This window comes from Lipotes vexillifer, unplaced genomic scaffold (assembly GCF_000442215.2).
Source record: "Lipotes vexillifer unplaced genomic scaffold, Lipotes_vexillifer_v1.1 scaffold380, whole genome shotgun sequence".
Taxonomy (NCBI): Eukaryota; Metazoa; Chordata; class Mammalia; order Artiodactyla; family Lipotidae; genus Lipotes; species Lipotes vexillifer.
In genome coordinates this window covers 1,413,429-1,440,190 of record NW_006779049.1, presented here as the reverse complement: position 1 = coordinate 1,440,190, position 26,762 = coordinate 1,413,429, and the positions used below count along the sequence as shown (strand labels likewise).

Below are 26,762 nucleotides of genomic sequence, written 5' to 3'. Positions count from 1 at the left end.
CCTACAGAACACCTACTGAATGTTGGCAGAAGACCTCAGACTTCCCAAAAGGCAAGAAAATCCCCATGTACCTGGGTAGGGCAAAACAAAAAAGAAAAAAACAGAGACAAAAGAATACAGATGGGACCAGTACCTCTGGGAGGGAGCTGTGAAGGAGGAAAAGTTTCCATACACTAGGGAGCCCCTTCACTGGCAGAGATGGGGATGGGTAGGAGGGAAGCTTCAGAGCCATGAAGGAGAGCACAGCAACAGGGGTGCAGAGGGCAAAGCGGAGAGACTCACACATAAAGGACCAGTGCTGACCAGCACTCACCAGCCTAAGAGGCTTGTTTGCTCACACACTGGGGCGGGTGGGGGCTGGGAGCTGAGGCTCAGGCTTCGGAGGTCGGACTCCAGGAAGAGGACTGTGGTTGGCTGCATTAAGACAACCTGAAGGGGGCTAGTGTGCCAGAGCTAGTCAGGAGGGAGTCTGGGAAAAAGTCTGGACCTGCTGGAGAGGCAAGAGACCTTTGTTTACAGGTGTGTGAGGAAAGGGGATTCCTTCCCAGTGTGACCACAGAAGGCAGAGCACTGCCTAAGCGAGCTCCAGTGACAGATGCAAGCCACAGTTATCACCTCAGACCTTAGAGACGTGCATGAAACACTATGGCTGCTGCCACTGCTGCCAAGAATCCTGTGTTCAAGGGCAGGTCACTATCCACACCATCACCCCCCAGGAGCCTGTACAGCACACCACGGCCAGGGTCCCGAGATCCAGGGACTACTTCACTGGGAGAACACACGGCATGCCTCAGAATGTTGCAAAGTCATGCCAGCCTCTGCTGCCTCAGGCTTGCCCCGCATTCCAATTATGACTACCGTACCCCTCCCTTCCCCTCGGCCTGAGTGAACAAGAGAGCCCTAATCAGCTGATGCTTTAACCTCCTTCTACCTGGGTGGGGAACAGACACCTGAGAGCGACCTACACGCAGAGGCAGGGCAAAAACCAAAGCTGAACCCCAGGAGCTGTGTGAACAAAGAAGAGAAAAGGAAATTTCTCTCAGCAGCCTCAAGACCAGCAGATTAAATCCCCACAATCAACTTGATAAACCCTGCATCTGAAAAATACCTGAATAGACAACGAATGTTCCCAAAATTGAAGTGGTGGACTTTGGGAGCAACTGTAGACTTGGGGTTGGCCTTCTGCGTCTAATTTGTTTCTGGTTTTATGTTTACCTTAGTACAATATTTAGTGCTTATTATCACTGGTGGTTTTGTTTATTGGTTTGGTTACTCTCTTCCTTATATATACATTTTTTTCCTTTTTCTCTTTTTATGAGTGCATATGTGTATGCTTCTTTGTGTGATATTGTCTGTAAAGGTTTGCTTTTACCATTTGTCCTAGAGTTCTGCCTGCTCGTTTTATTGTTTTCTTTTTCTTTTTCTAGTGTGTGTTTCTTTTTCTCTCTTCCTTTTCTTCTGAGCAGTTTGGCTAGCAGGGTCTTCGTACTCCGGCCAGGTATCAGGCCTGAGACTTCGAGGTGGGAGGGCTGAGTCCAGGACACTGGACCATAAGAAACTTCCCAGCCCCACGTAATATCAATTGGTAAGAGGTCTCCCAGAGATCTTCATCTCAACACTAAGACACAGCTCTACCCAACGGCCAGAAATTTCCAGTGCAGGATGCCCCATGCCAAACAACTAGCAAGACTGGGACACAACCCCACCCATTAGCAGAGAGGCTGCCTAAGGTCATACTAAGTTCACAGACACTCTAAAACACACCACTGGATGTGAGCTTGCCCACCAGAAGGACAAGATACAGCCCCACTCACCATAACACAGGCACCAGCCCCCTCCACCAGAAAGCCAACACCAGACATTGAACCATCAAGCTCACCCACTGGGGGCAGACACCAAACATAATGGGAACTATGGACCTGCAGCCTGCAAAAAGGAGACCCCAAACACATTAAATTAAACAAAATGAGAAAACAGAGAAATATGCAGCAGATGAAGGAGCAATGTAAAAACCCACTAGACCTAACAAATGAAGAGGAAATAGGCAGTCGACCTGAAAACAGAATTCAGAGTATGACAGTAAAGATGATCCAAAATCTTGGAAACAGAATACAGAAAATACAAGAAACATTTAACAAGGACCTAAAAGAACTAAAGAGCAAACAAACAGTGATGGACAACACAATAAATGAAATTTAAAATACTCTAGAGAGAATAAATAGCAGAATAACTGAGGCAGAAGAACGGATAAGTGAACTGGAAGATAACAGAGTGGAAATAATGCTGCAGAGCAGAATAAAGAAAAAAGAATGAAAAGAACTGAGGACAGCTCAGAGACCACAACACAATAAATGAAATTTAAAATACTCTAGAGAGAATAAATAGCAGAATAACTGAGGCAGAAGAACGGATAAGTGAACTGGAAGATAACAGAGTGGAAATAATGCTGCAGAGCAGAATAAAGAAAAAAGAATGAAAAGAACTGAGGACAGTCTCAGAGACCTCTGGGATAACATTAAACACATCAATTTTCAAATTATACGAGTCCCAGAAGAAGAAGAGAAAAAGAAAGGGTCTGAGAAAATATTTGAAGAGATTATAGTTGAAAACTTCCCTAACATGGGAAAGGAAATAGTCAAGCAAGTCAAGGAAGCACAGAGTCCATATAGGAGAGATCCAAGGAGAAACACGCCAAGACACATATTAAGCAAACTATCAAAAAATTAAATAAAAAATATTAAAAGCAGCAATAGAAGAGCAACAAATAGCATACAAGGGAAACTGCATAAGGTTAACAGCTGATCTTTCAGCAGAAACTCTGTAAGCCAGAAGAGAGTGGCAGGACATATTTCAAGTGATGACAGGGAAAAACCTACAACAAACATTACTCTACCCAGCAAGGATCTCATTCAGATTCCATGGAGAAATTAAAACCTTAAAGACAAGCAAAAGTTAAGAGAATTCAGCACCACCAAACTAGCTTTACAACAAATGCTAAAGGAACTTCTCTAGGCAAGAGAAGGAAAAGACCTATAAAAACAAACCCAAAACAATTAAGAAAATGGTAATAGGAACATACATATCAAAAATTACCTTAAATGTAAATGGATTAAATGGTCCAACCAAAAGACACAGACTGGTTGAATGGATACAAAAATAAGACCCGTATATATGCTGTCTACAAAAGACCCACTTCCGACCTAGGGACACATACAGACTGAAAGTGAAGGAATGGAAAAAGATATTCCATGCAAATGGAAATCAAAAGAAAGCTGGAGTAGAAATTCTCATATAAGACAAAAGAGACTTTAAAATTAAGACTATCACAAGAGACAAAGAAGGACTCTACATAATTATCAAGGGATCAAACCAAGAAGAAGATATAACAATTGTAAATATTTATGCACCCAACATAGGAGCACGTTAGTACATAAGGCAAATGCTAACACCCATAACAGGGGAAATCGACAGTAACACAATAATAGTAGGGGACTTTAACACCCCACTTAAACCAATGGACAGATAATCCAAACAGAAAATAAATAAGGAAACACAAGCTTTAAATGATAAATTAAACAAGATGGACTTAATTGATATTTATAGGACACTCCATCCAAAAACAGAACACACTTTCTTCTCAAGTGCTCATGGAACATTCTCCAAATAGATCATATCTTGGGTCACAAGTCAAGCCTTGGTAAATTTAAGAAAATGGAAATCATATCAAGTATCTTTACTGACCACAACACAATAAGACTAGATATCAATTACAGGAAAAAAGTTATAACAAAAATACAAACACATGAAGGCTAAACAATACACTACTAAATAACCAAGAGATCACTGAAAAAATCAAAGAGGAAATTAAAAAATACCTATATTCTATCATTACTATCTCTTCTTAGTGGCTCTTGGTGAAAACAAAGGACCACTATAACATACAATGAAGGAGATTTTTCATATGAAGAGATCAAACATGTTCAAATTTTTGGTTTGGGGAGAAAGTATAATTTTGAAAGAAAATGTGAAAATTGAAACAGGACTGCCAACTTGTCCATTTGATAAGTTAGAACATTAAATCCAAATGAATAATACAAACACATGGAGGCTAAACAATACACTACCAAATAACCAAGAGATCACTGAAAATATCAAAGAGGAAATCAAAAAATACCTAAAAACAAATGACAATGAAAACACGACGACCCAAAACCTATGGGATGCAGCAAAAGCAGTTCTAAGATGGAAGTTTACAGCAATACAATCCTACCTCAAGAAAGAAGAAATATTTCAAATAAACAACCTAAACCTACACCTAAAGCAAGTATAGAAAGAAGAACAAAAAACCCAAAGTTAGCAGAAAGAAAGCAATCATAAAGATCAAATCAGAAATAAATGAAAAAGAAATGAAGGAAACGACAGCAAAGATCAATAAAACTAAAAGCTGGTTCTTTGAGAAGATAAACAAAATAGATAAACCATTATCCAGACTCATCAAAAAAAAAAAAAAAGGGAGAAGACTCAAATCAACAGAATTAGAAATGAAAAAGAAGTAACAACTGACACTTCAGAAATACAAAGGATCGTGAGAGATTACTACAAGCAACTATAAGCCAATAAAATGGACAACCTGGAAGAAATGGACAAATTCTTAGAAAAGCATGGCCTTCTGAGACTTAACCAGGAATAATAGAAAATATAAACAGACCAAACACAAGCACCGAAATTGAAACTGTGATTAAAATTATTCCAACAAACAAAAGCCAAGGACCAGTTGGCTTCACAGGCGAATTCTATCAAACATTTCAAGAAGAGCTAACACCTATCCTTCTCAAAGTCTTCCAAAATATAGCTGAGGGAGGAACACTCCCAAAATCATTCTACAAGGCCACCATCACCCTGATACCAAAACCAAAGATGTCACAAAAAAAGAAAACTATAGGCCAATATCACTGATGAACAGATGCAAAAATCCTCAACAAAATACTAGCAAACAGAATCCTACAGCAGATTAAAAGGATCATACAGCATCATCAAGTGGGGTTTATCCCAAGAATGCAAGGATTCTTCAATATAAGCAAATCAATCAATGTGACACACGATATTAACAAACTGAAGGAGAAAAACCATATGATAATCTCAAAAGATGCAGAAAAAGCTTTCCACAAAATTCAATACCCACTTATGATAAAAACTCTCCAGAAAGTGGGCATACATGGAACCTACCTCAACATAATAAACGCCATATATGACAAACCCACACCAACATCGTTCTCAATGGTGAAAAACTGAAACCATTTCCTCTAAGATCAGGAACAAGACAAGGTTGTCCACTCTCACCACTATTATTGAACATAGTTTTGGAACTTTTTGCCACAGCAATCAGAGAAGAAAAAGAAATAAAAGAACTCAAATTGGAAAACAAGAAGTAAAACTGTTACTGTTTGCAGATGATACGATTCTATACATAGAGAATCCTAAAGATGCTACCAGAAAACTACTAGAGCTAATCAATGAATCTGGTAAAGAAGCAGGAACAAAATTAATGCACAGAAATCTCTTGCATTCCTATATACTGATAAACTAAAGATGAAAAATCTGAAAGAGAAATTAAGGAAACACTCCCATTTACCATTGCAACAAAAAGAATAAAATACCTAGGAATAAACCTTCCTAAGGAGACAAAAGACCTGCAAGGAGAAAACTGTAAGGCACTGATGAAACAAATTAAAGATGATACAAACAGATGGCAAGATATACCATGTTCTTGGACTGGAAGAATCAATATTGTGAAAATGACTATACTACCCAAAGCAATCTACAGATTCAATGCAATCCCTATCACACTACCAGTGGCATTTTTCACAGAAATAGAACAAAAAATTTCACAGTTTGTATGGAAACACGAAAGACCCCAAATAGCCAAAGCAAATTTGAGAAAGAAAAAAGGAGCTGGAGGAATCAGGCTCCCAGATTTCAGGCTATACTACACAGCTACAGTAATCAAGAAATTATGGTACTGGCACAAAAACAGAAATATAGATAAATGGTACGTTCCCTCTGAAATTCTTCTTTAGGTGGCAGCACCTTCCCCACTGGGGTGAAATAATTTCTGTCCTAAAGATAGAAACAATTGGTGAATATAGCTATTGATATTACAGATTTACTTAAAAATTTTAAAAATGATATGAACACTCCCTAACACCATACACAAAAATAAGCTCAAAATGGATTAAAGACCTAAATGTAAGGCCAGAAACTATCAAACTCTTAGAGGAAAACATAGGCAGAACACTCTATGACATAAATCACAGCAAGATGCTTTTTGACCCACCTCCTAAAGAAATGGAAATAAAAACAAAAATAAACAAATGGGACCTAATGAAACTTAAAAGCTTTTGCACAGAGAAGGAAACAATAAACAAGACGAAAAGACACCCCTCAGAATGGGAGAAAATATTTGCAAATGAAGCAACTGACAAAGGATTAATCTCCAAAATATATAAGCAGTTCATGCAGCTCAACAGAAAAAAAACAAACAACCCAATCCACAAATGGGCAGAAGACCTAAAGAGACATTTCTCCAAAGAAGATATACAGATTTCCAACAAACACATGAAAGGATGCTCAACATCACGAATCATTAGAGAAATGCAAATCAAAACTACAATGAAGTATCACCTCACACTGGTCACAATGGCCATCATTGAAAAATCTACAATAAATGCTGGAGAGGGTGTGGAGAGAAGGGAACCCTCTTGCATTGTTGCTGGGAATGTAAATTGATATAGCCACTATGGAGAACAGCATGGAGGTTCCTTAAAAAACTAAAAATAGAGCTACCATATAACCCAGCAATCCCAGTACTGGGCATATACCCTGAGAAAACAATAATTCAAAAGGAGACATGTACCACAATGTTCATTCCAACACTATTTACAACAGCCAGGACATGGAAGCAACCTAAGTGTCCATCGACAGATGAATGGATAAAGAAGATGTGGCACATATATACAATGGAATAGTACTCGCTCATAAAAAGAAATGAAACTGAGTATTTGTAGTGAGGAGAATGGACCTAGAGTCTGTCATACAGAGTGAAGTCAGAAAAAGAAAAACAAATACCATATGCTAACACACATATATGGAATTTTAAAAAAAAACAACAGTTCTGATGAACCTAGGGGCAGGATAAGAATAAAGACACAGAGGTAGAAAGTGGACTTGAGGATACAGGGAGGGGGAAGGGTAAGCTGGGACCAAGTTTAAGAGTAGCACTGACATATATACACTACCAAATGTAAACAAGATAGCTAGTGAGAAGCAGCTGCATAGCACAGGGAGATTAGCTCGGTGCTTTTTGACCACCCAGACACAGTCAGAGAGAGTGGGAGGGATGCACAAGAAGGAAGAAATATGGGGAGATATGTATGTCTACAGCTGATTCACTTTGTTATACAGCACAAACTAACACAACATTGTAAAGCAATTATACCCCAATAAAGATGTTAAAAACAACAACAAAAAAAGATGATGGAAGAGCTCATGGCCTGTAACCATTATTTGGTCTCAGGCTAAGACAAATCAGCAGAATAAAAAGGATCAAGCAGGCGACAGATTCTTAGCTAGAGAAAAAGCAAAATGACCTGATACAAATCCACATATGCATAATCTGAATTGATAATTCTAGAAGTTTCCCTTTCTAACTTGAATTCCTTTGGGATACCTCACATTGCACTTTAAATGTAGAAATAATCAAGAATGTGAATCTATCCTCTGTGCAAGCTTTATAAATCTTTTCAAGGGCATATATAAATGATTTAGGGGATTTTCTTTTATTTTAAATTATCTGCCCCACTGATCCCTTACAAAAATGCAGCTCATCAAGCACAGACTGAATAAAGATATTCATGGAAGAACAGAAAATTAACATTAGTTGTAACTCTGAAGAACCTGTCATTGTCTGCTTTACCACAGCCATCAGCCATTTCTTTTAAACTACTTGCAGCCTACTTAGTTGGAAGTGTAATTAAATCTTGCTGTGTTTAAACTCACTTGACTGTCACCTGCAGATTTACCTGATTGGGAAATGTGCCACTTCATGCGATGCACGTACAAAATTACACACAACACACACGCGCACGCGAGTTAGAAAAAAGACAGTATCAACTACTAATTGGCATGCATGATGGTAAAACAAGAAAATATAATACTTTTTAAAATATAAATCATATCTAATGCTTTCTTTCTCCCTGTTCATCCTTTAGTTGATTGACGTTCTCATCAGCAATGTAACATCAGCAGTGACCTACAAGGAAATTATAGCAACGCATTTTCCCTAGGGCCTCCATTTATACTATAAATTATGAATGCATTATTATGCTGCCACTTTGGTTTCGAAGAGCTTATGTTAATTAAAGGCTAAGAAAGCACACATGCCGCACAATTATTTTTAATTAAGATTAAAATAATTCAGTTTGTCAATACAGTCCTCAGTGGGAATTATGGCTTAATGTGTCACAATTTCTTGTCTATGTAGTACAGCCATGTCTAATACTTGTTTTTAGTTTCTTACCTTTTAAGTATATAAACCTCAAGGTCACCCAGAGATCAACCTCATGCTTGAGACAGTGCTCATATAAGCAATTCTGGAGTGAACATTATGTACTACAAACTATCCTTTCTGAAATGGATTCTATACTTTAGGAATTTGCAAACATGTTTTGGATGACCTCTGAATTTGTTACTAAAATGGAGGCTAATTATTTCTGTATAAATTTAAGTAGAATAACAAATGGCACACAGCAAATGAATGAGACCATATTATAAAACAAATATATTTGACCACGATATTTTAAGAAGTGTGAAATTTCAGACTTTTTCCTACAATTTAAAGTTAAGGAACTGGGAGTTAACTTTAAAAGTAAGCCCAACTAATTTTTCTTTTTAAATTGTTAAAAAAATGAATATTACACAATTGAGTAAAGTTTGTCTCTTTAATTTAGAATAATTCCAATTTCCCCATGTCTGCCAAGTTTATAAAAATAAAAAAAAAAAAAGAAAAGTTGATCTTGCAATGTATTTAACAAATATTCTTACTTCAGAAAAACACTAAAACCTCCAACTCATGGCATTTCTAGGCAATAAACATTTCTGTCTTGCTACTGTGTTGTTACATGTGACGGTTTGTTTCTCCATGAAATAAGACTTGTCATAAGTATTTAGGGGCAGTTTCCATAAAAATGGAACTTTGATAATCTATCAGAAGTCATACCCCACACAGGGATATGCTCAAGTGACATTTTCTTTTATTCCTGCCAGGAGTGCAAATCTTAAGGCTGCCAAGAAATCTAAATGTTTAATTTTGTCACAGTAGAGACAAAGCAATGACCACATTCCTGAAGACAGCTGAGCAACAGAGATTCCTCAGGGAACTCTGGGGCTGAATCATTTAGAGAAGCAGGCCCAAATTGATGCTGTTGGGACTCTAGTACACTGAAAAGACAAAGTCAAAATGAAGAAAGTATAATTAAAATTTTTCTTTTGACAGTTTACTTCACTTTAATTGGCAACTTAACACCTGTGCTCGTTTCAATGGCAAAGTTCTTTTTTTAACAGGAGACAATGTCCCTTCACAGGTAACTCTAAATTACATAAGCAAAAAAATGTTCAGTGCCTGATGAAAACATTAAATTCTATAAGCACTGATCTATATAGAGTATTCATATTATTTAAACTGGGCACTTTCATAAGGATGTAATTAATAGTTGTGTCAAAACAAGAGGAGAAAACTGAACACATTGGGGGATAACAGGGAATTATACACACAAGGAAAAGGACCTTTAAATTTCAGTTGGTAACCACAAAAATTTTCTTGGAAAAACCTTAAAATCAGAGTTTCTTGAAATACATCTAAACATTTATTTTATGCTGTTTTTATTGGATGTTTATATTGAAATGATACTAAATGATTGTGTTTGTTACTTTTACTAACAATGCCTGCAAAAATACATTTTAGCATATCCAATAAAAGAGCAGAACAAACATTAAGCAGTTGGTTTTGATTTTTTATTGGATAGAAGTGTTTTGCCTGGGTAGCCTAGAGCCATAACTAATGGCTCCCTTCTAACCAATCCTCCCTCTAGGTCCTCCTTGATTGGTTAATATTTCCTAATTTTTACAGACATTGAAATAAAATTAGTCTAGTACCAGAATAAGTAAGAACACATATGCTGCCATTTCTTACTTTCCTGTCCTTTCCTATAAAATCTGTCTTGCACTTTGATGATGGCCTTTACAGTTTGACAGAATCTAAGAATCTTCAGTATTGTTTCTTTCTTAATTTTTTCAGATATAAGCCCTTATTTATAGCCATAATTTTCAATGATGAACATTATCTTTGTTAGAGTAGTAAAAATAGTACGCACATAATTCTATTCTGAATGGAATGTCTCTATACCTGGAAGCAATCAATTTACAAGGAGAAAAGCTTTGCTTACTTGTATGTATGTATGTATTTGTATGTAAAGTAGAGGGGAAAAAAACTGGTAAAGTGTGTCCCAAGTATAAAGATTTGTAGTAAGTTAAATGAATTACTTATGAATTTTATTTTAATATTTCTGTTGAAAAATGAATATGTAGGAGCACACTGTCATTTCTTAAAATATGAAACAATAAGAATTGGTTGTTTTTTTAAAAAAAATAGTTCCTAAAATTGGAATGTAATGAATTAATTAAATGTTGAACTATGATTAAAAGAGTAATTTTCTTCCCCCCTTTAGAGATGCCTGGTATCTTTTCATAGAGGATGATAACGGAGCTATGCAAATGAAACCTCTGAGTCTCTAGAAGAATGGATGTGTGACCACAATCGGTATATTGCCAGGAACAGATGAAGCAAAGGAGGAGACATAATTAAGCTTTTCACACATTTTAAATAAACATTCTAAAATGTTTTGAAATAACTTTTGAAATTTCAGAAGTTATTTATGCCATATATGCTCTCATGTACTGTATTTCTTGGTTGTTTTTATAGCTGTGATTTTATCAGAAAAAATTATGAAGCAGATTAATTCCCCATAAAACAGAAGCCATTAATTCTATGGAAACAAGTTCAAGTTAAGCCAAGTAAGCAACTCCCTTGACATTTTTATTATACTCTTTTTTCCCCATTTTGACATATTACTTAAAAACATTTTCGAATCCAACAACTCCAATGTACCATTCCATTCACAACGACACAGGTTTCTGTCTCAGCTCTCATAAAATTGCAGGCATGGCTGGTCTATATTCCATACTTTTTACTGATCTAAGGCAAGGGTTCTCCATGTTTGCTTTGAAAATGAGCAAAATATCACAAATCATCAAACATCTATCATCTGCACAAGGCATTCTTCATGTTTCAGGTTATATGGCACAATATATGCTTTAATGCTTTGACTTAAAATGACAAACGGTGATCTAAGTATTCTGAGAAAAACTCAGACAAGAAAAATTTTATGTATTTTAAAAATATATAGAAACACATTTTAGGGCTTCCCTGGTGGCGCAGTGGTTGAGAGTCTGCCTGCCGATGCAAGGGACACGGGTTCATGCCCCGGTCCGGGAAGATCCCACGTGCCGCGGAGCGGCTGGGCCCGTGAGCCATGGCTGCTGTGCCTGCGCGTCCGGAGCCTGTGCTCCGCAACGGGAGAGGCCACAAAAGTGAGGCCCGTGTACCGCAAATAAAAACACATTTTAAACAAAACTATTATGAATTAGGTCTGTACCTGTCTAGATAGGGTCTGTAATTTTTTTTTTCCTGAAGCTACCTTAATTCAAGGATAGTTGGTCTATGTTATTTTTCTCTTAAAACTAAGAGTTGTGATGACCTAGATGGGTGGGATGGTGGGGGAGGTGGGAGGGAAGTCCAAGTGGGAGGGGATATATGTATACATATAGCTGAATCACTTCATTGTACAGCAGAAACTAACACAACATTGTAAAGCAATTACACGCCAATAAAAAAAATACGCAAGATAAATACTCGTAAGAAAAAAAGAAACTGAGTTGATATTTTTCCTTGGTAGAAACAAATCATATTTTAGTGATTTTAAAACTCTGAATTGCAATTATCATTCCAAGGCATTTATGGTGAAAAGACCTCAGAAATATTCAATTTTCTATGCTAGATATCAGAAATAAGAGTGGGTCATTTAAACACAGCAGGCTTTTTATTAAGCAGAATACTGAGTGAAAGGAATACTGTAATTAATTAAATTTTCTTTGAGTTAAAAGCATTAAAAAAATTTTTTTGACTCTTGAAATAGATTTTTTTCCTCAAATGTCTCTTAGCATATATATTATAGCTTGTGCAGCCAAACATAGGGGAGATAGAACTTTGAAGTCAAAGGATTTGAGTTTAAGTCTTACATCTATGACCTTAGGTATGTACCTTGAATCTAGGACCTTAGGCAAATAGCCTAGTCCATTTGAGTTTAGTTTCTGTATGTGTAACATAGGAATACCAATATTTATTCAAATGATTTTTGTGTGAATTAAATAAGAAAATATAAGTAGAAGTATGTTATAAAAAGCAAAGGATTTTAAGAAGCTAAGGTATTACAAAATTTGCTAGTCAACTCTATTAGATGACTCAGAATTTTTCTAGTATTTTAGAATTATGATTCAAAATAAAAATTTGTATTATACAAAATTTCAGTGATGAATATAAAAAGTATATGGGATTTGTTTGAACATGTACTAACTCTAGGAAGACATAGGGTTATATTTGTATGTATAAATCTACATATTACCTTGGTTCAATATTACTTCTTTCTTTCCCCCAAAGTTAGAATATATCCTCTTTAAAAGAAGATAATTTTTTAGAGGCTCATTAGCTTAGTTATTTTCTCTCAATTTCTAATGCTGATGTATTAACTGATGTTACAGATTACAAAAAGATTTAAATAGTATGCTTAGTTTAATAGATTCATAAGTCTAACAAATGCATGTTAAAAACTGTAACATCATTACTGTAAATTTACAGAATGAATCTATTATGTTATCATTATCTCTGTCTAAAGAGAACAATGTAATATAAATAAATGAATCCTTTTATTTTAGGAATTTTATTCTCCATTACTCTAATTGCAGAAGAACAAGGTTAATTTTTACATAGCCATTCATAGCAAGACAGAATTTTATTCTACACTGCTGTAAACACAGAAGCCTCAGTCTTCAATTTCAAGTTACAAAAATTATATAGGAAATAATGTAAAATAAGGTTTATATTCTCTCTCTTACAATGTTGTTACTTTTAATTACTCTGAGATGACAATACTAAAACAGAAGTCTTTAAATTGCTGAACAGACATGACCCTTGAGCAGTAACTGCACAAGATTCTCAAGATAGTACCCATGGAAAGATATAAATAACCATAATATTCTGAATAAATTTATTAAATTTAATAGTGATACATAGAAAAAAACATTTTCTTTTTGTTATTAAATTCAGGTTCACTGTAATTATTTTTACTGTATCTTTCATGTATGAGGTACAGACACCACCTCAATTTTCCCTCAGTCATACTGAAGAAAACAAAGAAAAAAAATAATAAAATCATCCACATCATTGTCAGAAGGGCTGCATCTAAAACACACCAAATGTATCATTATTATCTGAAATTGTGTGTCAAGAAAAATTGCATTAAATGCTTTTTGATACTAATGCTTCTTCATAAGAGGTATAACAAATTAGGAATAAGGAGATCTAAAAAAAATAAATTAAATTAAATACACCAAATGCTGACTACTTATTTCAAAAGTCCATTCATGGCTACTACATAAGTGTGTCTGAAGATGTTTCAGTATCTGAAATATACAATTTTAATATGAAATATTTAATGTAAGTAAAAATGGTTTTCACCTTGTTTTTATTCCTTGTGGAATAAAAGTACTTGAATTGAAAAAACTAATTTAACTTACATGTGTACTTCTTTTCCTCATCTAGCAGTCAATATAAATCTGAACAATGCAGAAACTGAGTGGCTCTCAGGCTTAGCTGATTCAACCTTACTTCACTACTGTGTGTGATTTTTAATGCCTTTTACAGAAGATTCTTCACTATATAAATAGAAAAAGTAGCATTTTAGTTACTTTCACATAAATTTCTATAATTGGTTTATTACTGATGTATAAAGCACTCTTAAAAATTTTTATATCAATGAGATTGTGGATAATATCTTTCTAAAATGGATGCAAAGAAAGAGAACAGGTGAATTAAAAGGAATGTTAGATCCAGTGCAAAATAGGGTGTGCGATTTGGAGGGGCAAAAGAAGAAAAATTTTATACTAACCAAGGATGGGAATGATGGGGAAATTAGATCTTAGCATCAATGATGGAAGAAAAGAATAAGGTGCCATTTCCAGACAGCTTCTGTTAGGCATTAAATGCCTTGGTTCCCTAATAGAGTCTTCTTATGTTCATTCTCATAGTGCGTGCACACACACACACACACACACACACACACACACACACACAGAGTAAAGGCTCCTTTGAAAATTTCCAGTCTTGCATCTACTATACAAGGGGGAAAGGACTGTTCAAACATAGCTCTGGCAAACTAGAAAAATCAGAATATTTTTGGAAGCCCAGACTTGGTGATAGCATTGACTACTAACTAATGAGAAATTAAGGTAAGAGTTGTTGGAAATGAAAAAAAAAAAAAAAAATTGAGGCCAAAAGGTGTGATATTTCAGAAGAGATTTTCAGCCCTATAGGTCTATAACAGATGATTTCCTATTCTCAAGGGGCATCCATAGATTCAATCAAATAGAAGGGATGCTCCACTATGAATTTTTATTTTTAATTAAAACTACTTGCATTCTATTTTTAAAGAAAAAAACCTTAAGGATTATATTTTGATCTTACATTCCTTTGGATTTGACACATACCATAGAAATTCATGTTTGAGAATGGCATTTGTTAGCTTCTATCCTTTTAGGATTCAGTAAGCTACTGAGATTCAGACATAGTTCTCTCTGCCTACTGAGAATTTTCTACCATAAAATAAATTTAAAATACATGCATTCCAACTGGTATCACTATTGTACACGTACATCTGCAGGATAATCCAACCTGTTGGAAACCTTTTTAATAGAACCTATTGGAAAGTATTTGCTGTTCTGCTGTCAGTTGCCAGGACACAGTTTGGTATTACAAAATAGAGAATGGGAAACCATAGCTTTTCCTCAATAATAGTTAAATTTTTCCAACTATTTAAAGTAACAGTGGAAATAAATTTTAGATTTCATCTAGTTAGGCATTTATGCCTGAACTAGATTAACAATCTTTTCTCCCAAGCTATTATAACACATTTTCAATATGGGAATCAAACATATTTATGTAAATAAGATTATGACAGACTTACAATATGACTTTATGTATTTCCATTATTGGTCAAAAGTGTTTTCATTTCTTATTATTGTTCCCCCCATAATTGCCTATAAAAACACATACCTTTGCAATGTAAATTATATAAACTATAAAAATTAAGATGGCATTCATTTCATAATTCTTACAGATGAAAGAACATTTTCAAGAAAGTATTTTCTGAAGTACCAGATTAAAATCTAGATCATTTAAATACTCTGCAATATAAAAAATTATAAATCGCATGTTCGAGTAGCAAATGAGTTTTACTTTAAATGTACCTAAGTTACCTGCTGTGACCCTGACGTCATCATTTTCTACTCTACCATTCTGTTCTTAACTCAGCAGCAATAAATAAGAGCAAGTTTTAAAGGTCATTATTAACTTTAAGTGTGATCTGTACTGAATGTAAAATACTGTTCCTGATGCTAGCAGAGCCTTTGAATTCTGAAACAGTACATTATGAGATTCTGTATTACCACATACTCATCTTTTTTCCATAAACAACACAGAATTTCCAATGAATTACCCATAGGCACAGAGTTAAACATGCATCCTGGGGTAAAACCTTTTATTTCTTCTTCTTATAGTGACTCTTAGAGAAGGGAAAAAAATGAATCAAAGAGCTTTTTAATCTATACGTTTCATTTAATGCAATAAGTGAGTACTTTTCATGTTAGCAAAATATAATTACGTTGATAAGAGGGTAGTTTATAGGCAGTTAATTTTGATTTTGCTGATGTCAACTTAAATTCTAGGGCCTCAGTGAAATTTACAGATGCCACTGCTACATGTAGTTGCCCAAATAACTGTGGCCTACCACACATGCAGGGTGATGTGTTTGATTTATTCCTATGGACATGGTTACTTTTCCAGTTATCAATCATCTGCTGGTTTTCTTTAAGGAGTAATTTGAAGCCTATGTCTGAATATGTGCAGTGAACCAGGAAGTAAAGGAAGTTAACGATGCTTTGGGTCTGGGCCGATTTTCAAACATGAATTTATATAGAGTAGCAAATCCAAAGGGTTATAGAGTCAGAATGTATTTTCTTCAAATGCATAATAATTTATTCCCAAATATGAGAATTAAAACAATAGTTTTAATTTTTAAAAGATGTAAATATGTTACATGGGTACCTGATACGTCTGATTCCTCTTTATGCTCCTAAACCTCTGATAGTGCTCAACATGTAACAGATTCTCACTGAATATTTACTGGATGTTAAAGCATATTTTATTGTTAATTAGGAGGGCATAAATACACACACTGATTATTAATCCCATTTTTCATTCTTCAGAATATAAATTATAATCTATTAAATTATTCTGGATTGTTATAATGTTTTAAAAAGATGTTACCGTTGTTTTTATTCTTTAAATGTTACTATATTGACAAGGATCTGTGAGTATTAAGTCCATACAATCACTGCTATGCTACATTGGCAAATCACATGAAGGACAATGAGTGACTACTTCTGCAAAATGTAAGTCAAAAATACAAAGTCTGTCACATGACTATATGACTATGGGAGATGCGTAACTGTAAGTTAGATTAAATTTGAGTTTTTTTAAATAATTTGATAGAGGATCTATGAGGCCACTAAAGGATTAAGGATAAAGAATGTCAGAGTAATTTATAGTAGTTTCATTTTTAAGATATGAAATTAAACTCATCCTCATGCTGATAAGGTCAGAGATGGTGAGGAGGTAGGGATGTGGTTTATAAAGGTATTGTAGTGAGAAGTAGACTTCTAATTTGAATGCAGCAGTGAGGGTTAAAAGGAAAGGTAGCTACTGGTCACATACCAGACCCCCTACAATAGAAAAAATCTTGTCAGCATGAATGTAGCTGATGGTACTTCATAAATATAAACTAAATTCAAAAGATAGGAAAGGTGGTAGAGTTTGATTTGGGAAAAGGGTAGGCTTCTAGGCAAGGGGTGTTGAAACTTTCCCTTTATCAAATACTTTCTCTTAAGATTTATATAATTCTTAGAAATATGTATCCTATCCATGAGTTATACATAAAGCCAAAGGCCTTCAGCTTAAGGAAAGGGATATTCCTATGTCAATACTGAGCATAAGCAGCACAAAGCCAAGAAAGCTTCAGGGCTAAAGTCAGTGCCTCCTTAGGGGCATTTTGAGATGCACAATAGCATGTAATAACCAATTCAAAGTACCTTGCTCAAACACCTCCAGGAAAGCAGAAGTTTGTAATCTGGTGTCTTTGTTAAAATAAAGTTGTAAGTGCAGAGAGAAAATCCATAACCTATAATATACACTGGATTTGCTTCCAAGTTACTCTAGGCCATTGAGGAAGAAACTTGGATATTTTCAGAGCAGACGTTTTAATGGAAAAGGGAGGAGAAAAACAGAATACTGAATCATTTAAAAACAAAAACACTAGGACCTAACAATAAATAAGTAGATAAATTTAGTAATTCAAGTTCTTGAGAAATTACATACCTTAGAGTGTTTTGACATAGAAAATGCGACGAGATAATGGTAATCACTGTTGTGGCCTCTCCGGTTGTGAAGCACAGGCTCCGGACGTGCAGGCCCAGCGGCCATGGCTCACAGGCTCAGACGCTCCGGAGCATGTGGGATCTTCCCGGACCAGGGCATGAACCCGCATCCCCTGCATTGGCAGGCAGATTCTTAACCACTGCGCCACCAGGGAAGCCCCCCAGGGAGATTTTTAAAAGTAAAAATTCCATTTGTGTAAAAGTAAGAATACCATTTATTTAAAACAGGATATATTATTCTTTCTTTAAAGTTATTTAACATCAATATATATATCAGAATATGACATCAGAAATGCTCATATATACAGATCTTTCTTGACTTACAATGGGGTTGTATCCTGATAAACCCATTGTAAGCTGAAAATGTTGTAAGTAGAAAATGCATTTAATACATCTAACCTCTTGAAAATCACAGCTTAGCCTAGCTTCCCTTAAATGTGCTCAGAACACTGACATTAGCCTACAATTGGGCAAAATCATTTAACACAAAGTCTACTTTATACTTAAGTGTTGACGACCTCATGTAATTTATTGACTACTATATTGAAAGTGAAAAAGAGAATGATTATGTGTATTGGCTATCTACCCTTGTGATTACATGGCTGACTTGGATCTATGGCTCACTGTTGCTGCCCAACATCAAGAGAGAGAATTGTACCGCAGTATCACTAGTCCAAGAAAAGATCAAAACTCAAACTACAGTCTCCACTAAAAGGGTTATCACTGTCATAGAGGTGAAAAATCTTATGTTGAAACATCGTAAGTTGGGCACCATCTGTATACAAATTTTTTATATATACAGTACATATATCTGACTATATGCCCATAAAATATATGGGTATATAGTTGAACATATTAGTATTACACATAGAATTAGAAATGCTTTGTAATGTGTCTATGTCTGATGCACTTAAAATGTCATATAAAATTCAGTTAATTCTCAAAATATGCAACACAGCGATGTACCATATGATCAACATGTGGTTCTTGATATTTTATATACATATACACACATACACATGTGTATCTATATACACGTACATATATACATATGCAAAATTACATTAGACATAATTATTTCTTCACTACTTTATAAATTATATAAAATTAAATTTCACAAATTCAACAACTACAATATTTTAAAACTTACTATGTGACTAATGGGTAGAGATTTTCTGTTTACGGTGATGAAAAAGCTGTGGAAATAGTGATGATGGTTGTACAATATTATGAATGCAATTAATGCCACTGAATTGTACACTTAAAATGGTTAAAATGGCAAACTTTTGTTATATATATTGACCAATTTGAAAAAAACGTAAACATGACTTAAAAAACATACTATGCTATTTCATGTTCCAGCCAAATCATATTTAAGGCAATACAGAAAGGGAAATTTTATAAGTGCTTGTTAGTCAAGACCAAATATGTCTGTGGAAGGAACTTAAATGTCCATTGACAGAGGAATGGATAAAGAAGATGTGGTACAAATATACAATGGAATATTACTCAGCCATAAAAATGAATAATGCCATTTGCAGCAACATGGATGGACCTAGACATTATCACACTAACTGGAGTAAGTCAGAAAGAGAAAACAAATATTATATGATATCACTTAGATGTGGGATCTAAAACAAATCATATAAATGAACTTACTCACAAAACAGAAAAAGACTCACAGACATAGAAAACAAACTTATGGTTACCAAAGGGGAAAGGGAGTTTGGGATTAACATATACACACTACTATATATAAAATAAACAACAAGGACCTACTGTACAAGACAGGTAATGCTACTCAATATTCTGTAATAACTGATATGGGAAAAGAATCTGAAAAATAATAGATATAAGTATACGTGTAACTGAATCACTTTGCTGTACACCTGAAACTAACACAACATTGTAAATCAACTATAATCCAATATAAAATAAAAACTGAAGTAAAAAGAAAGATTGAATATGTGTTTAGATTCTAACAATAAGGTCAAGGAAATAATTTAATAATTATTTATAATTTCCTTAAATATTTATGGATCCATAAAATACTTTAAAAGGCTTGTTAGAACATACATAACAAGTTGTCTCAATATATCTTTAATATTATTTTCAAATAAAAATTCACTTTAAATATCAAATATAAAAGTTAAATATTTCCACTTTCATTACTGTTTTACTCAAAGTATGTATCGTTCCTATATTAAAAAGATATAGAATATAAGGATTGGAAATGTACTCTCTAGTTTGAAATGTCCCTTATATCATAATAATCTCATGAATATTAACCTAAGATGGGACCATTTCTTTCATTATGAACCATCAATAAAAATGTACTAAATTCTCTTTTTGAAAAATATCAAACTAAACACTACACACAACATGTTTAAACTCATCTGTGTATGAACACCTCACAGCTGTAGGTGGCCTTACTCCAGTCACATGTCCAGCATGGCTATTTGCTTTTCAAACATAAAATTACTCATCACAATCAAGGGTAGAAAGTCAAGGAGATTGCTAGGTAGGACAAGGCCTTAAAAATCAACTCAAGAGAAACTAAGAAATGGCTTTAATTGTTCCACTATTTTTGGAAGTCACCAACACATTCCCCAGACTATTATGGAATATTCAGACCCCCAGAAATATGACTGTAACCAAAATAAATCCAAAGTGTTTCTTTAAACATAGAACTTGGAACTTTTAACTAGTTGGCTTCCATTTCTTTATGTCTGGAGGAGAGGCAGTGCTACAGTACTTCTTGGTACTAGTAATACCACAGAGAATTCCTCACACCTACAGAAAAGCTACAAACTCAATAAATCAGCATAGGATATATTAAATGCACAATAACAATAAAAGATGTATTTTGAATTTCAGTAAACATTTACAAAAATGAAGTCTTTTTTTCTCTAACATGTATTCAAGTAAGTCAAATCGTCATGTACACTTTCCCCTTTTACATCTGTAACACATGAAACTGCCCAGTAGTAAAAGAGAACAGCGTACATTGTCCCATTGATGTTTATTGTTATGCATTTTCAATTCTTTCTTACTTCTTTTGAAATACAACTTTTTCCCCAACTCACAAAGAACACTAACAACATCAACAGAGTATCCATCAGGGTATTTATATTTTAAGAGTAGGAAAGAAAAAAACTGAAGTTCTTTGAATAAACAGTTGAAAGAAGAAAGTTCTACTTTGACTGTTACCTTTTTTTTTTTAACATTTTTATTGGAGTATAATTGCTTTACAATGTTGTGTTAGTTACTGCTGTATAACAAAGTGAATCAGCTGTATGTATACATATATCCCCATATCACCTCCCTCTTACGTCTCCCTCCCACCCTCCCTATCCCACCCCTCTAGGTAATCACAAAGCATAGAGCTGATCTCCCTATGCTATGCGGCTGCTTCCCACTAGCTATCGTGTTTACATCTGGTAGCGTATATATGTCAATGTCACTCTCTCACTCTGTCCCAGCTTACCGGTCCCCCTCCCCCTCCCTGTGTCTTCAAGTACATTCTCTACATGTGCAACTTTATTCCTGTTCTGCCCCTAGTTTCTTGAGAACTTTTTTTTTTTTTTTTAGGTTCCATACATTTGTGTTAGCATATGGTATTTGTTTTTCTCTTTCTTACTTCACTCGGTATGAGACTCTAGGTCCATCCACCTCACTACAAATAACTGAACTTCATTTCTTCTTATGGCTGAGTAATATTCCATTGTATATATGTGCCACATCTTCTTTATCCATTCATCTGTCAATGGACATTTAGGTTGCTTCCATGTCCTGGCTATTGTAAAAAGAGCTGCAATGAGCATTGTGGTACATGACTCTTTTTGAATTATGGTTTTCTCAGGGTATATGCCCAGTACTGGGATTGCTGGGTCATATGGTATTTCTATTTTTAGTTTTTTAAGGAACTTCCATACTGCTCTCCATAGTGGCTGTATCAATTTACATTCCCACCAACAGTGCAAGAGGGTTCCCTTTTCTCCACACCCTCTCCAGCATTTATTGTAGATTTTTCGATGATGGCCATTGTGACCAGTGTGAGGTGATACTTCATTGTAGTTTTGATTTGCATTTCTCTAATGATTCATGATGTTGAGCATCCTTCCATGTATTTCTATGTGTTTGTTGGCAGTCTGTATATCTCCTTTGGAGAAATGTCTCTTTAGGTCTTCTGCCCATTTGTGGATTGGGTTTTTTTTTTTTTTTTATTGAGCTGCATGAGCTGCTTGTAAATTTTGGAAATGAATCCTTTGTCAGTTGCTTCATTTGCAATATTTTCTGCCATTCTGAGGGTTGTCTTTTCGTCTTGTTTATGGTTTCCTTTGCTGTGCAAAAGCTTTTAAGTTTCATTAGGTCCCATTTGTTTATTTTTGTTTTTATTTCCATTTCTTTAGGAGGTGGGTCAAAAAGCATCTCGCTGTGATTTATGTCATATAGTATTCTGCCTATGTTTTCCTCTAAGAGTTTTATAGTGTCTGGACTTACCTTTAGGTCTTTAATCCATTTTGAGTTTATTTTTGGGTATGGCATTAGGGAGTGTTCTAATTTCATCCTTTTACATGTAGCTGTCCAGTTTTCCCATCACCACTTATTGAAGAGACTGTCTTTTCTCCATTATATATTCTTGCCTCCTTTATCAAAAAGATAAGGTGAGCTTATGTGCGTGGGTTTTTCTCTGGGCTTTCTATCCTGTTCCATTTATCTATATTTCTGTTTTTGTGCCAGTACCATAATTTCTTGATTACTGTAGCTATGTAGTATAGCCTGAAATCCGGGAGCCCAATTCCTCCAGCTCCTTTTTTCTTTCTCAAATTTGCTTTGGCTATTTGGGTTCTTTTGTGTTTCCATACAAATTGTGAAACTTTTTGTTCCAGTTCTGTGAAAAATGCCATTGGTAGTTTGATAGGGATTGCACTGAAGCTGTAGATTGCTTTGAGTAGTATAGACATTTTCACAATGTTGATTCTTCCAATCCAAGAACGTGGTATATCTCTCCATCTGTTTGTATCATCTTTATTTTCTTTCATCAGTGTCTTATAGTTTTCTGCTTACAGGTCTTTTGTCTCCTTAGGTAGGTTTATTCCTAAGTATTCTTTTTGTTGCAGTGGTAAATGGGAGTGTTTCCTTAATTTCTCTTTCAGATTTTTCATCATTATTGTATAGGAATGCAAGAGATTTCTGTGCATTAATTTTGTATCCTGCTAATTTGCCGAATTCATTAATTAGCTCTAGTAGTTTTCTGGTAGCATCTTTAGGATTCTCTATGTATAGCATCATGTCATCTGCAAACAGTCACAGCTTTACTTCTTCTTTTCCGATTTAGATTCCCTTTATTTCTTTTTCTTCTCTGACTGCTGTGGCTAAAACTTCCAAAACTATGTTGAATAATAGTGGTGAGAGTGGGCAACCTTGTCTTGTTCCTGATCTTAGTGGAAATGGTTTCAGTTTTTCATCATTGAGAACGATGTTGGCTGTGGGTTCGTCACAGATGGCCTTTATTATGTTGAGGTAAGTCCCTTCTATGCCTACTTTCTGGAGGGTTTTTTTTAATCATAAATAGGTGTTGAATTTTGTCAAAAGCTTTTTCTGCATCTATTGAGATGATCATATGGTTTTTCTCCTTCAATTTGTTAATGTGGTGTATCACATTGATTGATTTGCTTATATTGAAGAATCCTTGCATTCCTGGGATAAACCCCACTTGATCATGGTGTATGATCCTTTTAAAGTGCTGTTGGATTCTGTTTCCTAGTATTCTGTTGAGGATTTTTGCACTTATATTCATCAGAGATGTTGGCCTGTAGTTTTCTTTTTTTGCTACATCTTTGTCTGGTTTTGGTATCAGGGTGATGGTGGCCTCCTAGAATGAGTTTGGCACTGTTCCTCCCTCTGCTACATTTTGGAAGAGTTTGAGAATGATAGGTGTTAACTCTTCTCTAAATGTTTGATAGAATTCGCCTATGAAACCACCTGGTCCTGGGCGTGTGTTTGTTGGAAGATTTTTAATCCCAGTTTCAATTTCAGTGCTTGTGATTGGTCTGTTTATATTTTCTATTTCTTCCTGGTTCAGTCTTGGAAGGCTGTGCTTTTCTAAGAGTTTGTCCATTTCTTCCAGGTTGTCCATTTTATTGGCTTATAGTTGCTTGTAGTAATCTCTCACAATCCTTTGTATTTCTGCAGTGTCAGTTGTTACTTCTTTTTCATTTCTAATTCTGTTGATTTGAGTCTTTTCCCTTTTCTTCTTGATGCGTCTGGCTAATGATTTATCAATTTTGTTTATCTTCTCAAAGAACCAGCTTTCAGTTTTTCTAGCACAAGAATTTTTATATGCTTGATAGAAACTGACATTGTGCTAAGGGATATTAAATCTTTTTCCCCCTAAAATCTCGGTGGTAATTCTCTTCATTATTACAGATCAAAATCTTCTTACCCCCTAACTCCCATGTTTATGAGTGGGAATCACAAAAGCTTTACCAAGTTGGTAACAAACAAAAATGCCCTTTCTGACTTGTTAATGACATACCTTCCAGCATTTTTATTCACCATCTTAATAGTCATGCTGTTAGTAGATTATATCCAACTAAGCAAGTTGTTCACTTTAATAAGAGCCAAAAAAACAAACAAACAAACAAACAAAAAAGTCTATTCACTCTTATAGAATTCACAGAAGAGGCTTAAGTAATACAAATTAAAGAAGAATTACTTATCTGTCAATATGGGAGCACTTTTCTAGATCACTGGTGATAAATTAACCATTTAAATATGTACTTTGAGTTATTTTTATCACACACATAAATACTAAACTGATTCCATGTCAACACAAAACATAATAATATGATATACCCATCATATACAATATATATATGCCATGTATTTGTATAATAGCCATTTAAAAGACTTATATCATTAGATGTAAAATTTGCAATTAAATACATACTGCAAATTAAAAACATAGCTACATTTATTTCTATTTTGCTACCTCCTCTTGTATGATAATACAGGTCTTAGATCTTTTTTTTTTTTTTTTTTTTTTTTTTTTTTTGCGGTACGCAGGCCTCTCACTACATTGGCCTCTCCCGTTGTGGAGCACAGGCTCTGGACATGCAGGCTCAGCGGCCATGGCTCAAGGGCCCAGCCGCTCCGCGGCATGTGGGATCTTCCCGGGCCGGGGCACGAACCCGTGTCCCCTGCATCGGCAGGCGGACTCTCAACCACTGTGCCACCAGGGAAGCCCAGGCCTTAGATCTTAAGATGAAAGATGAATCAAATTCAGACTCCAATTGTGTTGAGTGAGAAAACATACAAAGCTTGTGTTTCATGAGACAAAAATGTACTCTTGGGCTTCCCTGGTGGCACAGTGGTTGAGAATCTGCCTGCTAATGCAGGGGACACGGATTCGGGCCCTGGTCTGGGAGGATCCCACATGCCGTGGAGCAGCTGGGCCCGTGAGCCACAACTACTGAGCCTGTGCGTCTGGAGCCTGTGCTCCACAACAAGAGAGGCTGTGATAGTGAGAGGCCCGCGCACCGCGATGAAGAGTGGCCCCCGCTTACCACAACTAGAGAAAGACCTCACACTGAAATGAAGACCCAACACAGCAAAAATTAATTAATTAATTAATAAACTCCTACCCCCAACATCTTCTTAAAAAAAAAAAAAAAGTACTCTCACCAAAACTAAAGAAGAGCATTATTGATGTAAATATTTCGAGAAAGAAGAAATAAAACAAGAGATATGAGAGAATTTTCTTTAAAATAAAATATTGTATTCATCTGTCCTAAAAACTTGCTATTCTATATCTTGCTCATCCTATATCTAAGCATATGCAACAAATAGCCTATAGAAAATTGCCTATGTCATTATCTTTCTCTCAAAAGACAAAATGCCTTGGTCATGAGATTCTGCACAGGAAATAGTATACATTATATTATATGGATAGGAGTTTACAGCTCAGTCTACTCAAAGACTGTTATATCCAGAAATAGAAAGAACAAACCCTCTACAATACTTACTTATTGGATGAGTGGGTAAAAATAATTTGATTAAATTTTCTTTTTGATAGAATGAAAGTTGGAAATACCCAGTGGTATAGACAATGACCCAAATGACAATATCTGCTTATATTAATCTTTGCAGTTTGGTCACCTATACTATCAAAGTGGTAAAATTACTTTTAGCTTAAAGCCATGAACTCACATTAGGAATATCTTTGAATGCTCTACTCCCTACGTAGGGTTTTAAAATTAGCATAGAATATATAAATGTTCTCTAAAATTATGTCCCCTACAAACCAAAACGTTACATAATAAACCAAAAATAGCAAGACTCCAAATCAAATAACTAGACAACTTAATCTTTGTTTACATTCTAAATTTAGCTGGACTTCAATCAGAAGTTTGGGAATTTGAAGTAAAATAAAATAAATCACTTTTTCTCAAAGTTTAGGAGTCAAGGCTGACAGTAAAAGTACACTTTAGTAAGTTACTGTCTAATACAGTACCACTTAACTAGGTAATTAGGACAGATCTACTGTACAGAGAGCTGACAAGCCTGTACCTTAGAGTGAATAAGTTAGAAACTCAGCATTTTGGATAAATGACATCAGAAATCAATCCAAGGCAAAAGCAGTGATGGGGATACACTGAGGTATCATGAAACTACAGAGGCTTGTAGAGCTGACAAATCTAGATCTGAATCCCTGGTCTAGTACTATCTTGCTATATGATCTTAGGGAAGTTATTTTTTTGAGTCTATTATTTCTCTCATCTGTAAAATCAGAAAGACTGAATATCACCTTTGAAAGAGTG

At 35.1% G+C, this 26,762-nt stretch overlaps 1 protein-coding gene across 1 annotated transcript in view; it reads right to left on the bottom strand.

Moving 5' to 3' along the window:
* Positions 1-26,762, bottom strand: part of CADM2 (cell adhesion molecule 2) — a 1,104,423-nt gene that overhangs the window by 549,162 nt on the left and 528,499 nt on the right. The gene's annotated exons all lie outside the window — the stretch shown is intronic.